The sequence below is a fragment of the Narcine bancroftii genome, chromosome 1, assembly GCF_036971445.1.
Source record: "Narcine bancroftii isolate sNarBan1 chromosome 1, sNarBan1.hap1, whole genome shotgun sequence".
Classification (NCBI taxonomy): Eukaryota; Metazoa; Chordata; class Chondrichthyes; order Torpediniformes; family Narcinidae; genus Narcine; species Narcine bancroftii.
Genome location: NC_091469.1, coordinates 99508313 through 99525883, shown reverse-complemented (window position 1 = coordinate 99525883; position 17571 = coordinate 99508313). Strand labels below are relative to the sequence as shown.

Sequence of the window (17571 nt, the reverse complement as noted above, 5' to 3'; positions counted from 1 at the left end):
GAAATGGGCTGATGGAGGCATGAATGGGGTGTTGAGCAGGTTAGTGATAGGTGGAATAAATAGGGGGGGGGGAATGGTGGATGGACCCTGACGAGGGGGAATATGGGAAGGGGAATCAAGAAATTCAGGTAGACAGGTACTAATGGAACTAAAGGGGTGGAGGTGCAGAGATGGAAAAGTAGGAGTGGGAAAGGCACCTGGAGTGGGAATTGTTACTGGCCTGCAGACGACCCAAATGTTGTATGATGGGCTTTTCTTCTAGTTTGTGTGAAGCCTCAATGCGGTCGTGGAGAAGGTCGAGGATATAGGTAAGTGTGGGAATGTGAAGGGAAGTTAAGATAACTTGGAACTGGAAGCTCAGGATGGCTATTGCAGGTGCTCTGTAAACCGTATGCTTGGTCAATACTTGGCCTCACCAATACAAGCATGGAATGCAATAGACCTGGTACATGTGAATTCTGCCTCAACTCGAAGATCTGTTTAGTTCCCTGGCTAGTGGTGAGTGTGGCTGTGTGTGAACAAGTATTGCAGCTGTGGAAACTGTGTTGCTTCGTCATGAACTGCCCTCAGAATTTGACCTTTGAATTTGTTACTGAATGAAATAATTTCATTTGTGTTTTACAGTTCTTTTAATGATATATTGGGAATTAGAGAAAATTCAAGTATTCTGTATAATGTCTATACTATTGGGAAATATTGTGAAGCCTGGTGATTTTCACAGCATGAGAGCCAACAAGCACAACCATGAAATATTTGAGGCGCCAGCACTATTAGATGTATATATTTGGAGTATAGTTCTCGTATTAGTCTATTTTGGTAGTTATTTCAAATTGCTCACATTCCATTCACTTGCAAACCTTGCAGGCTCTGTTTTCCCTGATGCCAATAAGCTGGGGGTAATAAATCATAGAACATTACAGCACAGTACAGACATTTTGGCCCATGATGTCCCGACCTATTGTAAGGTAAAAATATCATGAGTTGGGACCGGAGAAGGAGTCACCCAGTACTAAGGAGTAACAGGATGCAGGTGTGACCTTGTACGCTCAAGATAAGTGTGGCAATAACAAGAATGATGTGCAGCAGACTAACAGAGAAGGGTAGCAACAGCTTATTCATTGGACAAATTAATGGTATGATAATTTACTAAGTGCGTGTCCTGGGGTATAAAAAAAACACCACTTGCTGATATCGTTAGAATGCGCCTTCTCCAACTAACACTGTTAGTTGCAAGTGTTACAATCCGGTAATAAAGAACCTTGATTTCGACTCAGTCTGGTGTCTGACTCACTCATTCTCGAACAAAGCAGACCTAACACTATATAAGCCTACAAAAAAAAACCTTCCCTACCTCGTAATGCTCAATTTTTCTTGCTGTATGCTTGCTGCCCTTTTCACACTGGCTAACCAGTAAATTGGCTGTTCAGTGTATTGGATAAAGAAGCTATTTTTGCCATTCACACTAGGCCACTGTTAATTGGTTCTCTGCATCCTTTCATATTCATCGCAAAGCATCTCTGGGGATAAGGGATTCTATGCACCCGGTGACATCTGAGTGATGCATTGAGTGATGGTGGACCTGCCCTAAATCCTGATCAATTATTATGATCTTGTATTTAAACAAAATTAATCATGCCTAATTATAACATAATTAGGCATTATGTACAGCACAGTATGGGCCCTTCCAGCCTCTGTTGTTGTGCCGACTTATATAAACCTTTCTAAATTTATGAAGGTCCTTGGGAAGTGCTAGCGGCAATAGCGGACAATTTATAAAGACTGTGGGAAAGAGCGATGATGGACCTGCCCTCCCAGAATTCCATGCGGCAGAGAAAGGGCTGTATACATGGAGCACTCATGGATGGGTTTCTCTGGGAGAATTCTGGGAGGGCAGGTCTGCCATAGTTCTCTCTCTCTCTCTCTCTCTCTCTGCAATTTTTCCCATGGTCCTCTAGAAATTTATAAAGTTTTATATAAGTCAGCAAAGTTTATACTTTTGTTTCCTTCACATTCCTGCACTCATGTAAAAATGTCATCATTGCGCCACTACTTTGTCCCTGGATAGTCCATATCCCTTTCATACTGGGTAATCTGCACGCAGGCATCAGATGACCCCAGGGATGATACAGCCTACCTAGGCAGTCCATCTCCAGCATGATTTGAAACCTGCGTGCCGATTAAAGAGTTTTCCCACTGCACCTTAACCGTTATATTGGCTGTTAATTTCTAGGACAAGGTGCCAGTGTGAAAGGGGCTTTAGAATCTCTTAAATTTTTAATTTAAACATGCTCCATTTGCCTTTTGCTCCATGAGCCTGTGCTGCCCAATTACACCAATTTACCTACACCCCGGTGCATTTGAACAGTGGGACGAAACTCATGCAGACACTGGGAGAATGTATAAACTCATTACAGACACCACTGGATTCAAAGCCCGGTTGCTGGTGCTGCAACAGCATTGTAACAGCTAACTGTGCTGCGCCTATTGTTCCAGCCTCCACTTCCATCCTGTGAGGAATAATTTTGCTGTGCTATTTTATATGATAGAATTAATTGTAAAAGGCATATACATTTGCATCTGGTCAAAAGAGAACTCTAAACCCTTTTTACCTTTGTTTGCAATTTACAATGCTGTCCAATTAGTGTCATACTCTGCCCTTTCCCCAATCTTCAACCAATTCCTTCTCAGGTGTTTTTCTAAATCAAACATTTGCAGGTGCTGAAAGTTTGAACTAAAAAAAGTGCTGGGGATACTCATAGAATCGGCAGGATCTCTGGAGAGCATTAGACTTAACATTTCAACCATTCTAATGAAAGATCAACCTGAACTTTTAAGTATTCTTCTCACCATAGATATCACAGCATATTTGTTTTTATTTCAAGCATTAATTTACCCTTTGAAGATTGCCTTAATTCTGATATTGTCACCCTTTCAGGTTGGGTATTTATTATCATAACCTGAGGTAAAACACAGGATTCTGTTGACACTGTGGTTAAGTGAAAAGACACACAAATGCTGGAGAAACTCAGCAGGTCAAAAAAGGCCTTTATGTAGCAAAGGTAAAGATCTCTCATGTTCCCCCACACCTTGATGAAAGGCTCAAGCCCGAAATGTTGGTGATGTATCTTTACCTTTGCTACATAAAGGCACTATTTGACCTGCTGAGTTTCTCCAGCATTTGTGTGTGTTTTTTATTATCATAACATAGGGTACAGACTCTTTTGTGTAGTCTTCCAAAGGCGCTATTTGCCTGGGCGAGTCTGTTGTCTATCTCATTGTCGATCCTTGCATCTGATGAAATGGTGCAGCCGAGATAGGTAAACTGGTTGACCGTTTTGAGTTTTGTGTGCCCGATGGAGATGTGGGGGGGCTGGTAGTCATGGTGGGGAGCTGGCTGATGGAGGACCTCAGTTTTCTTCAGGCTGACTTCCAGGCCAAACATTTTGGCAGTTTCCGCAAAGCAGGACGTAAAGCGCTGGAGAGCTGGCTCTGAATGGGCAACTAAAGCGGCATCGTCTGCAAAGAGTAGTTCACGGACAAGTTTCTCTTGTGTCTTGGTGTGAGCTTGCAGGCGCCTCAGATTGAAGAGACTGCCATCCGTGCGGTACCGGATGTAAACAGCGTCTTCATTGTTGGGGTCTTTCATGGCTTGGTTCAGCATCATGCTGAAGAAGATTGAAAAGAGGGTTGGTGCGAGAACACAGCCTTGCTTCACGCCATTGTTAATGGAGAAGGGTTCAGAGAGCTCATTGCTGTATCTGACCCGACCTTGTTGGTTTTCGTGCAGTTGGATAATCATGTTGAGGAACTTTGGGGGACATCCGATGCGCTCTAGTATTTGCCAAAGCCCTTTCCTGCTCAGGGTGTCGAAGGCTTTGGTGAGGTCAACAAAGGTGATGTAGAGTCCTTTGTTTTGTTCTCTGCACTTTTCTTGGAGCTGTCTGAGGGCAAAGGCCATGTCAGTAGTTCCTCTGTTTGCGCGAAAGCCGCACTGTGATTCTGGGAGAATATTCTCGGCGACACGAGGTATTATTCTATTTAGTAGAATCCTAGCGAAGATTTTGCCTGCAATGGAGAGCAACGTGATTCCCCTGTAGTTTGAGCAGTCAACTGAAAAACCTCACAAAGATAAGCGTATACAGAGCCGTTGTCATACCCACACTCCTGTTCGGCTCCGAATCATGGGTCCTCTACCGGCACCACCTACGGCTCCTAGAACGCTTCCACCAGCGTTGTCTCCGCTCCATCCTCAACATCCATTGGAGCGCTTTCATCCCTAACGTCGAAGTACTCGAGATGGCAGAGGTCGACAGCATCGAGTCCACGCTGCTGAAGATCCAGCTGCGCTGGGTGGGTCACGTCTCCAGAATGGAGGACCATCGCCTTCCCAAGATCGTGTTATATGGCGAGCTCTCCACTGGCCACCGTGACAGAGGTGCACCAAAGAAAAGGTACAAGGACTGCCTAAAGAAATCTCTTGGTGCCTGCCATATTGACCACCGCCAGTGGGCTGAAAACGCCTCAAACCGTGCATCTTGGCGCCTCACAGTTTGGCAGGCAGCAACCTCCTTTGAAGAAGACCGCAGAGCCCACCTCACTGACAAAAGGCAAAGGAGGAAAAACCCAGCACCCAACCCCAACCAACCAATTTTCCCCTGCAACCGCTGCAACCGTGTCTGCCTGTCCCGCATCGGACTTGTCAGCCACAAACGAGCCTGCAGCTGACGTGGACTTTTTACCCCCTCCATAAATCTTCGTCCGCGAAGCCAAGCCAAAGAAAATAGGGTACAAAGATTATCTGAATCAATATTGAGGAATATTGACAAATAACAACTTACAGAACTTGTATAAATTTAATTACACTCCTCTTTTAGAAAACATATAGAAAGATTTACAGAAATGGAAAGACCTGTCGATTGCTCTAATAGGGAAGAGTAAATTGTATTAAAATAAATGCGATTCCAAAATTACAGTATCTTTTTCAATCATTGTCTCTTGCACTACCTAAAAAATTATTTAAATTGTTGAATAATTATAAATTGGGAGGACTTAGACTTTCGGAGTTTAAGAAATATTATTTATCAGTGCAAGCAAAATTTTTATCATTCTTTTTTGAAGAAGACAGTTCCCCTTCTTGGATCCGAATTGGATTGAATTAAACAGATGAAGAAACAGCAAAGGACTTTATAAGTGGAATGTTAAGTTAATAACAAAAATACTATATTAATAAAAATTATTAGTATATGGCAAGAAATAAATGAGTGTATATCATTAAGAAAACCATTATGTTAAAATGTATTGTTATCTATGAATCTGGTTAACAAAATATTGGATTCATGGTATGATAAAGGAATAAGATATATTGATGATTGTTATATGGAGGGATCTCTTGTGTCTTTTGAACAATGAAGAAATAATAGAGTGCTTAATGGAGCTTTCTTTTGTTTTCTCCAGCTAAGATTATTCCTAAGAGAAAAATGGGGGCCAAGTCTGGCCCCACTTGAAATTAGTGAAATGGAATGAATGATTTGCTGGGAAATGCACCTAAATTTATAACTAAGATGTACTATGCTCTCCAGAATGAAAGTGCGAAACCAGGATTTCAGAGATCGAAAGAGTTGGGAGTCGGATTTAGATCTTGCAATAATGGAAAGTTGTTGGTGCTGCCACTAAAAACGCAGTGATGGCTGATGAATGTGAAATAACGACACACACAGCTGCAGGTAAATCAGAACTCGTTTACTCGAGTCATGCGCATATTCTTTTTTTAACATGTGCCTTGACATTACGTCATGATGTTATGGTGTCCTGTGCCAGTTAGTAGACTTCTGGGAGTTGTAGTCTATCTACAGCGCAGCTCCATGGTTCCCCCCCCCCCCCCCCCTCCAAGAACCGGCACTATCTTTGGGAGGTTAACCCTTGCGTCGGACTGCTGGCTGTTGAATAAGGGCAGTTTTGTCAATGTGGGAAGATTTGAGCCTTTCAATTGTGAATGCCAGAGGCTCCCTGGGAATGTCCAAGATGCAGGTTGACCTTGTTTGTCTTATCACCCGGTATGGTCCCTTGTATGACGCCTATGAGGGCTGTCCATGTGTTCCTCTACGTACAAACAAGTATTCATAGTCCTTCAGTTCGTGTGGTACAAAAGAAACATGTTTGCCATGTGATGATGGTGGTACAAGGGATAATTTGCCTACTGTATCCCTTAGTCTGCTCAGCAGCTCTTTGGAATCTTCATCTTTACTGGATCCATGTGAAGTAGATTCCCCTGGTGCCACCAAAGGTGTGCCGTATACACGCTCTGCAGACCAAGTGTGAAGATCCTTTTATGAAATTGTCCTAATGCCAAGTAACACACATGGTAATTCGTCTGCCCAGTTGGGACCATCCAAATGGGCCATTAAGGCTGACAAGGTGACAATGGAATCATTCAACCATCCCATTGGACTGAGGGCAATCGGTGCTTGTGTGGTGAAGCCTTGAGGCAAGCAGCTGAGATAAGGCCATTCATAACAAAGATGTAAATTGAGGTCCTTTGCTTTCCTTTTCTTTCCACTCCCCCCTTGAGGTGTGAATAAAAGCTCTCACAACTGGAGGGAGAACGCATACTTTTATTCGCTTATAACAAAGGGTAAGGTCTTACAATAGTCTTCAGTAGGGCACAGGGTTTAGGTGAGAAACCTGGGTTATATATGGGGGTGGAGTCTGTGGGAGGAGCCAGTCATCAGCACAACCCATCACCAGTGAATCTCAGTTCACTGCATTCACCCTTTCCTGCAGAATTAGGATCTATGGATGAAGAACACAGATTCAGCAAGAAAAAAAAATCAAAATATATACAATTATTTACAGATTTAAATGATCCGGGGGTCTGGAAATCCTGGAGGAACACCTCAGCACTGGTGGGCCTTGGGCTCCTTGTCCCCCATAGGGGAGGTACAGTGGGCGGTAGAGTCTCCAGTTCTATGACAGAGGGGGACAATTCTTCCTCCTGAACCGAATCTCCTGAGGCCCTGATTGGAGGTGGTTAAAAAGAGTTCTGAAACTCATGAGTCACGTGAGGCAACGGACTTTCTCTTCCGATGGGTACCAAGTCCCTGATAGAGATGGTGTCTTCCCTGCCATCCAGGTACTCCACATAGGAGTATGTGGGGTTGGCATGGAGTAGTCTCACCCTCTCCACCAGGGCATCGGTCTTGCTTCTCCTCACGTGCTTTCTTAGAAAGACCTGACCTGGTGTGATCCATGTTGGAAGTGTAGTTCCTGATGCCAATCTTCTTTCAAAATTGAATAAAAGCTCGTGAGATGTCACACTGGTCAATGTACAGAGTAGCGACCGGATGGAGTGGAGTGCCATGGGTAGAACATCCTGCCAGCCTCTTGACTTGAGGGCCAATTTGACAGTTTTCCAGACTGTGGTGTTTTCTTTTTCAACCTGCCCGTTCACCTGGGGTTGTAGCTAGTAACTCTGCTAGATGCAACCCCTTGCCAGCAGGTACTGATGTGGCTCCTCGCTCATAAATGGATATAGCTGGGATATCCAAACAGGGTGAAAATAGAATCTAAGGCCTTGATTACTGATGAGATGGAGGTGTCTGGGCATGGGATAGTGAACAGGAAGCAGGAGTACTCATCAACAATGGAGAGAAAAAATGTATTCCCATTTGTGGCGAGGAGAGGTCCCTTAAAATCAACACTGAGCCATTCGAAGGGCCGGGGTGACTTAATCAGGTGCTCCTTAGCGGGATGGTAGAAGTGGGCTTGCAGACCTGGCGGGACCTGGTCATTTCCCTGATGTCTTCCATTGAGTAGGGCAGATTGTGTGCCTAGACAAAGTGAGCCATGCGGGTAACCCCTGGATGGCAGAGCTCATTATGTAGAGACCGCAGTTGGCTGGTGTGTGTTGAGGAACAGCTTCCTCTGAGTAAGGCATCTGGAGGCTCATTAAGGGCACCTGGCTGATAGGCGATGTCATAATTGTAAGTGGAGAGTTCGATCCTCCACCTAGCAATTTTGTCATTTTTAATTTTTCCCCTCTTGACGTTATTGAATGTAAATACCAGAGCATTGGTTAGTGAGGAGCGTAAATTTCCTACCAGCCAGATAGAGCCTCCAGTGCCTGATGGCCTCTACAATGGCTTGAGCCTCTTCCTCCTCAGAGGGATTCCAGAGTATGTGACCTTGCACGGTCTTGGAGAAAAATGCCACCGACCTGCCCGTCTGGTTAAGAGTTGCGGCTATAGCCACATCCGAAGCATCATTTTCTACTTAGAAAGGTATATTATTGTCCACTGCGTGCACGGTGGCTTTCGCAATGTGGCTTCGGATATAGATAAAAGCTGGGCTTCAGCCGAGAAGGGAAAAATAGTGGATTTTAAGTGGGGGTGAACCTTATTGGCATATTGAGGGGCCCACTGGGCATAATATGAGAAAACCCTAGGCATCTCCTCAAAGCTTTCATGGTCGTTGGAAGAGGGAGCTCGAACAGGAGGCACATCCAATCGGGTTTGGGGCCAATAATACCATTCTCCACCACGTTCATGGATAGCCAATCATTTAGTTTTGAACACACATTTGCTGGATTTATAAGTGAGGTTTAGGTCTCTTGCTGCATGGAGAAAGCTCTGAAGGTTGGCATTATGATCCTCCAAGTTGTGCCCACTGATGGTGACGTTAACGAGGTAAGGAAAGGTAGTCTTCAACCTGTACTCATCCACCATTCTATCCATCTGCCTCTGCAAGTTAGAAACCCCATTGGTAACACCAAAGGGACCCTCCAGAATTGATAGAGATGGCCGTTTTCCTCAAATGCAGTATAGGGACGGTCCTTGGAACAGATTGGCAGGTGGTGATGGAAGCCTTCAGGTCGATGGTCGAATAGACCCGATACTGCGCAATATCATTCACCATGTCCGAAATTCGAGGAAGGGGGTATGTGCCCAGGAGTGTGAAACGATTAATTGTTTGGCTATAGTCAATTACTAGTTTGGACTTATTTTCCCCTTTTACTATCACTACTTGTACTCTCCACTAGTTAGTGCTAGGTTCAATGATTTTCTCGTTGAGCAGGCATTGACTATATAGATGTTTAGAAGTAGAGTAATTAAGTATCTTTTGATGTCTTCCCCTGTTGGTCTCCCGTGTGTTCAATAAAGTTACTTTTGATAGTAACACTCTATTCCAGGGGTCTCAAGCTTGCGGCCCGCGGGCCAACTGCGGCCCTCGGGACGATAGTTTGTGACCCTGCCTTAATATGAAAGTTTAATGTTAGTGCGGCCCGCGAGTTTGATATGATTGGCACTTTTCAGTGTTGTGTGCGGAGCTGAACGAACCTACCAATCACAGTGGGGTATATTGCTCTCGGGGGCGGGACATCGGCTGGGCTTATTGCGAATATAAGCATATTTGTGTGCATTTTCTATTTGTAATTATATGCACGCTGCACATGCGCAATTTCCGTGGCCGCTCCTGCTTCATGCGCTTCAGCGTCCAGTCTGAACCCGGAAGTTGTTGCTCAGCGGGACAGAAAAAGAAGCGGAAAAGACGCATCAGCTAAACATTGACCAGCAGTGCAACTCTGAACTCAAAAGCAAGTTCAAGGGAGGTGAGTGGAAAAGCAGATAAGCTTGGGTAATTTTTGAGAGAATTGCCCCCCAGCTTCCCTGAGCTTTCCCGAATGTTCAAGCGGAACATGTGTCTTTTTGGGAGCACATACTTGTGCGAAAAGCTCTTCTCTACCTTGAACTTCAATAAGTCCAAGTACAGGTCCAGATTTACTGACGAGCATCTTCAAGCCCTACTGAGGGTCTCAACTGCCTCCTCCCTGAAGCCAAATGTGGCTCGGCTATGCAAGAGGAAGCGCTGCCAGATCTCTAGCAGTAAGAAGTAGGCAGAAGAAAACATGTTCATAACAGTTTATGTTCAATGTTCCATTCATGTTCAGAAAGTTAAAGGTTAAAGAACTGTTAATACAGACATTTGAATCTGAATAATAATAATTACATTTCTCCAGTCAGCAACTTATGTGGTTTCTTCAGTCTTCTATATCTGCTGTATTATTATTTTCATTTTTTTAATTTATTACTGATTGATTTTATTTTTTTTCTTATGAATTGTTAATTTATTTATTTTTTTCATCTTATTTTGTGTTAAAAAATAAAAATAAAGACATTTGATAACATTGGAATTTTTTTTGTCAGAGCTTCTCTTGTGGAAAACCTGATGCGACCCAGCCTCACCCAGACTCTACCTCCAGCGGCCCCCAGGTAAATTGAGTTTGAGACCCCTGCTCTATTCAGATTCATCCCTCTGTGAACCCACCGAACCTGATACTTTCCAAACACAACAGGTGACCCAACAAAGTGCGGGCATCAAATGAATTGGTAGACATCCTTGATGGTAATGTAGCAGTGGTTGAAAGTGTTCATCCCTCTGGGGTGTTGTAGGAGATGGGCTGGTGGTAGTTTGGGAGAATTTTTTTTTTGTAATTTTTATTTATCGCACAATGAACCATATCAACCAATATATTTACAGATGCATCTCTTTAAATATTCACAGTGAGATTTTCTCTTTTTTCCCCATCCTTCCCATCCCCCTTCCCACCCCCTCCAAAAACAATAAATATTGAACATATAAAATACAATAAAACAATATCTATACAAAAGGAATACAAACAAAAAAGGCGTATCATCTACGTATTCACATTAAATCTGATCGTGTTTAACTTCTTATCATTTTAGGTGTTGGTGGTCCGAGGCCTGCTCTTTGTGTTATGTTCCATATATGGTTCCCAGGTTTTTTTAATCATTGTACCTTTGTCTTTTAAATTATATGTGATTTTTTTTTTCCCAATGGGATACACTTAAACTTGGTTATATATTTCATTAATGTTTATAGTCGTATAGTCCAACGTGGCCATCTCATATCTTTATTTTCACTTCTTTTCCGCCTCTTCACCACCTCCATCCCTTTTTTCCATTACTGTTTAAGTTTTCCTTTTTAATCTCAAACTATGACAACGCACTTAAGACATGAAATACCCCAACAATCCCCACAAGCAATAACCCTTTAACCCCAAATGAACCTCCCCTCCTTGAATTGCCCCTTGTCCCTTGACGGCAAACACAACTCCCCTTTCCATTTGGTTTGCGAACTTGCTCGCAAGTGTCAACCGATTTTGCAGTGACCATTATTCTTCCCCCCCCCCAAAGAACATTATTTTCCTATACTTATAAAAAAGCCCTCTCTCTTTTTTTCCCTTATTCCCCTTCTCTTATCCATCTTTAAATCTTTATATATACATTACTTTATATATTTTTGCATATTTTTGTATATTTTCTTGCTGGTCATCCTTCTTGTCACTCCTCCTCCTCTCTTCTCCTATACTGCAAATGTTCAGCAAATTCTTTGGCTTTCTTTGGGTCCGAGAACAGTCTATTCCGTTCCCCAGGAATAAATACTTTGAATACTGCTGGATGTCTTTTTTTTAAAGACTTTATTTAAAATTTTTATAACATGAATACAATAAAGAATTACATTTAAAGAAAAATAGAAAAAAAAAATTTAAAAAGGTATGATTACAATATTACATCAGAAAACTACACAAAATAACCCCCCCCCATTAATTGTAACACAATATTAATAGTCTAACTTAAAATTAGTCCAACCCTCCCCCCCAAAATAAAGAGTGAAGAGTTAATAAAATTGACAATATTATATATGAAAAAAATACCCACTTACAAAAAAAAAGATAAAACTTAACCTAAAAAAATTCTAACAACAACAAACAAAAATTGTCAATACTAAAATATCACACTTAAACATATATTTAAATCAAACTTAAATGCATATAATTAGCAAACGGAGTCCACTTTAACTTATAAAAAGACATCTTATCCTGAATTGAAAAAGATATCCTTTCCATAGTCAAACAAAATTTCATTTCCAAATAGCACTTATCTAAAGTTAGTATATTTCTATCTTTCCAAGTAAGTGCTATACATTTCTTAGCCACAACTAAAGCTAAATAAATAAATGAAATCTGATAATCCTCTAAACCTAAATCGATTAATGATTGCATGTTCCCTAATAAAAATATATCGGGATCTAATACAAGATGGATATTATATAAACTGTTAAAAACAGATTGAATACCTTTCCAAAACTGTTGCAATCGATCACAAAGCCAAACAGTATGCAAAAAAGTATTGGCCGTCTGATCACATCGAAAACAAGAATCCAACTTACTAAAACCAAATTTTTTTAATTTCTCCAGCATTAAATATAGCTGATGAATAAAATTATAATTAATCATCGCTAGTCTAGCATTAATTAATTTCCGAATACTATTCTGACAAATTTCCATCCAAGCTTCTTCAGCTATTTTATGTCCTAAATCTTTTTCCCATTTCAACTTATCTTTATCTCAGTCTTTTTTACTATCAATTTCTTGTAAAATACAATACAAATCAGATATATATCCCTTTTTTGGTACTGAAAGTACATATTCTTCAAAACTAGATTCAGGCAATAAAATCATATGTCGACCACATAACTGTTTTACAAAAGATCTTAATTGATAATATACAAATATAGAATTTGCACTAATACCATATGTCCTTTGTAATTCGTCAAAGGAACAAAAACAACCCCCAGAAAAACAATCAGATAAATTTTTTATTCCCTTCTTTTCCCATTGTTTCAAAGTGGCATTGGAGACCGTAAAAGGAACAAGTTGATTATTATATAATGGCAATCTTCCAGAATATATATTTTTAAGTCCCAATTTTTTAAGTTTACTTGTCCATAAATTCAATAAATGTTTCAATATTGGCACATCATAAGTTCGTAATAAATTTTTATTCCATCAAAACAAAAACTCATGAGGAAATTTTTCTAAAATAACTGCCATTTCTATCTTTACCCAACTAGGTGGGTCGTCCATATTCATTAATGCACTAAGAAATTTGAATTGAGCTGCTTCATAATAATGCTGAAAATTCGGTAATCTTAAACCTCCAAATTGAAAACCCCACATCAATTTTCTCATTGCTACTCTCGGAAATTTTCCCTTCCATAAGAATTCTCTAATCGCTTTATATAAATCCTTAAAAAAACTTTTTTTTTAAAAATAAGGAATTGATTGAAACAAATATTGTATTCTAGGAAAAATATTCATTTTTATGGTATTAATCCTCGCTAGTAAACCCAAAGGTAGATCCGTCCACCTAATCAAATCTAATTTAATCCTTTTTATTAAAGGAAAATAATTAATTGAATATAATTCTTGAAATTCCGTATTAACATTAATTCCTAAATATTTAATTTGTGTAGTCCACTTCAAATTTGTAATATTTTTATATACTGAATAATCACCTTTACAAATTGGTAAAATTTCACTTTTGGTCCAATTTACTTTGTAACCAGATAATTGGCCATAAATTTTTAAACATTCTTGAATTGCAGGTAAAGAAATATCCGGATCCACCAAATATAATAAAACATCATCAGCAAATAAATTAATCTTATATTCCTCATTCAGAACTCTCATACCTTTAACATTTTCATTTTGACGTATTAATTGTGCTAAAGGTTCAATAACTATAGCAAATAAAGCAGGTGACAACGGACATCCTCGTCTAGTAGATCTTGTCAAACTAAAAGATTCTGAAATTTGGCCATTAACAGCAATTCTAGCCTTCGGGCTATTATATAAAGCCTTTATCAACCCAATAAATGAAGAACCAAAACAAAATTTCTCAAGTACTTTGAACAGAAACTTCCATTCCACTCTATCAAAAGCCTTTTCTGCATCCAATGAAACCACTATTGGATAATTCAACTGAAATTTAGATTTATTTATCAAAGTTATTAACCGTAAAATATTATCTGACGCATACCTGTTTTTTATAAATCCCGTTTGATCACCATGTATAATTTTATGCAGATATTGAGCTAATCTATTAGCCATAATTTTAGCTACAATTTTATAATCTACATTTAACAACGAAATTGGTCTATAAGAAGAAACCTGAAAAGGGTCTTTATCTTTTTTTGGTATAACCGTAATTATTGCGTTAGAACAAGACTCAGGTAATTGAAAAGTATTGTAAGTTTGTTGTAATACATCCTTATAAATAGAAGATAGATCAGCATAAAAAACTTTATAAAACTCTATAGAAAACCCATCTTCACCAGGTGCCTTTCCATTCGGCATGTCTCTTATTGCCCTTTCTATTTCATCTTCTGTAAAAGGTTTATCTAACTCTTGTCTATCTTCTTGATTCAATTGTGGCAAGTTAATATTTTCCAAGAAAGAATCTATTGCGTCTCCAGTTACATCTTTACATTCCAAAGTATACAATTGTTTATAGAAATTACAAAATTCCTCATTAATCTCCTTTTGATTTAAAGTAATACCTGATTTCTTTCTAATCGCTGGTATAATCCTAGATAATTGTTCCTTTTTTAATTGCGATGACAAAACTTTATGAGCTTTCTCACCCCATTCATAAAACTTATGCTTAGTTCGATTCATTAAACATTCAAACCAATATGTTTGTAATTCATTATATTTAAATTTTAAATTAGTTAACTGATTCTTTTGCGTTTCGGTAGCATGTTTTTGAAATTCCTTTTCAGTAGCAGTTATCTTTTCCTCTAAGTCTTCAATCTCTTTAATTCTCTCCTTCTTTACTTTAGAGGCATAACTGATAATTTGGCCTCGCAAAAAAGCTTTCTTTGCATCCCATAAAACAAAATGACTAGAAACAGAATTACAGTTAATACCAATAAAAATTTCAATTTGTTGTTTTAAAAAACTAATAAATTCTGGTTTTTGCAATAGCATAGTATTAAATCTCCATCTTGAAGCTTTCTGAACATCTTGTGAACTCAAATATTCTAATAATAATAATGAATGATCCGAAACCAATCTAGCCTTATACTCCACAGATGTAACCCTATCCTGCAAATGTGTTGATATTAAAAAAATAATCAATTCTAGAAAAAGAATTATGTCGCAAGGAATAAAAAGAAAAATCTTTCTCTGTAGGATTAACTCTTCGCCAAATATCAATTAAATTCAAATCTGCCATCATATTAATCACTTGGATTGCCATCTTAGACTTCTTAATTACTCTTGAGTACTTATCCAATAAAGGCTCCAACACCACCTTCAAATCTCCCCCAATCATCGCATTAGTGTTCGATTGTCCAAGTAATAAAGACATATCCACAACAAAAGCTGTATCCTCAACATTAGGAGCATAAACATCAAGCAAAGTCCATGCCTCATTAAAGATTGTACAATTTAATTTTAATAATCTTCCACCATTTTTCTCTTCATTCTGTAACTGAAATGGTAAATTCTTATGTACCAAAATTGCCACACCTTTTGCCTTAGAATTAAACGAAGAATTAAAAACTTGCCCAACCCATTCACGTTTGAGTTTCAAATGTTCCTTATCTGTTAAATGAGTTTCCTGTAAAAAAGCAACATCAACTTTTAATTTTTTTAAATAAGCAAGTACTTTCTTACACTTCATAGGATTATTTAAACCCTGAACATTAAGAGAAGCAAACTTCAATTTAGACATTTCTTACACTCAATAAAACACAACAACAAGAAACAAACAAAAAAAGGAAAAAAGAGAGTAAAAAAAAGAAAAAAAAAGAAACCCCCCAAAAAAAGAAAAAAAGACAAAAAAAACCCTTAATTCCCCTTTGAAATTACAACCAAAAAATAAAAAAAATATCTAAAAAATATCTAAAATATATCTAAAAAAATTTAATTATTTAAAAAAGATTTAAAAAAAAGCTTCACTCCCTAACCCAAAAATTAAAAAGAAAAAAAAACAGGTCGGAGGTCACAATTACCTCCTCCTGTTTAAACTGCCTAATACGGTAACTCCCCCAAAATATTGGGTGTGAGATAACTCACATGCAGCTGATGACTTCTGGAAATTGGTGCCCACCCAGTTCCCTCTCCCAACTCCCATCACTATTTAAAATCTTCTCAACAAAAATAATTAAAAAAAAAATTTAAATTTTTTTTAATCAACTTTGCCATAGCGACCACCGTTTCTTCCATTTCTTCCAGAAATCAAATTCCCTTCTTGCAGCGCTGCCCTTTTTGGAGACCGTGGAGGACTACGTCGTTCCTGGAATTGCGTAATTGGTAAAGACTGAGTAAAATCCATAGCTTCTTTAGGATTATCAAAGAACTTTGGTTGATATCCATCCTGAAAAATCTTCAGTACTGCAGGGTATCTAAATGTTGCCTTATATCCTTTTTTCCACAATAATTCTTTCACAGAATTAAATTCACGTCGTTGAAACATAATTTCCTGACTCAAATCCAGATAGAAGAAAACACGATTACTCTGAACCATCAAAGGAGATCTGTTTTGCTGTGCATTTCTAATAGCCATACGTAAAATAGTCTCTCTATCACAGTAATTTAAATAGCGAACCAGAACAGGTCTTGGATTCTGTCCTGAAAAAGGTCTCCTTCTCAAAGCTCTATGAGCCCGTTCTAATATTAAACCTTCAGGAAACTTATCTTGTCCCAACACTTGTGGAATCCATTCAGTGAAAAATTTTCTTGGATCTGGCCCTTCTATGCCTTCTGGCAAGCCGACAATTTTCACATTATTCCGTCTGGATTGGTTCTCCAAATAATCAACCTTTTTTACTAAATTTTTATTCTGAATCTGTAGCAATTCGGTTGTTTTATTCACATCTTGCAATTGATCTTGTACATCAGATAATCCTTGATCACACATCTCAAGTCTTTCAATAGTTTCGACTTTAAAAGCTCCATAATCAGCCATCTGTTGAGTATTGACATCCACCAATGCATTAATCTTAGAAGTAAGATTATTCATAGAATCACCTAAATGCATCATTGAAGTAAATATCTTATGTTCAAGACTCTTGAAAAGTATATCAACATCAGTAGATCCAGACATGGTGGGATCCTGCTGTTCTTGTAGAATCAGAGGACCTTCTATCCCTTCTTTTAATTTAGTAGCTTTTCTTGCAGTTTGACTCCGTGTAAGAGCCCCTGCCACAGACCCCCCAGAAGTATCAGGAGGCTGATGATCAGGGTTATCTTTGAGCCAAACCTCCTTTAAAAGCTTCGTTACGTCAGTATCTGGAAGAGCTGTTATAACTGGTGGTATAGCAGTCAAATAACAACTCTTTAACTCTCCAGCTGGTGGCGCCCCAGCTAATTCAGCAGTCAAAGTCTCAGTAGATGTTGTTTGAAATACTGGCATCCGGCCAGCCCTTTGTTCTAAAGGCTGCTGAAAACGACCTTCAGAAAGACTTACGGAATCAGAACGGAGCTCCAAGGCCGAATTCTTTGCTTCTTTTCATGGATCCATTTCACGCTGAGTCGTGGCTTTTTGTAAACAAGCAGGCTCAGATAATTTCGGAAAATATAATTTTTTAACAATCTGATGTTTCCTTTTACTTTTTTTTAACAAATGTACCATTAGGTATTAATTCAACACCTCATACTATTTATAAACTTTTTAAAAAGTTTTAACGGGCACTTAAAGACAAAAC

General features: G+C 39.0%; 1 long non-coding RNA gene across 2 annotated transcripts in view; it reads left to right on the top strand.

Annotated features, from left to right (window-relative positions):
* The window catches only part of LOC138761397 (uncharacterized), a 67957-nt gene that overhangs the window by 507 nt on the left and 49879 nt on the right, over positions 1 to 17571 (top strand). For both annotated transcript variants that reach the window (XR_011356309.1, XR_011356308.1), the window contains exons 2-5: positions 5580 to 5723; positions 9487 to 9604; positions 10200 to 10265; positions 16100 to 16177. This is a non-coding gene — a long non-coding RNA (uncharacterized lncRNA). The remainder of the gene's footprint in view (positions 1 to 5579; positions 5724 to 9486; positions 9605 to 10199; positions 10266 to 16099; positions 16178 to 17571) is intronic.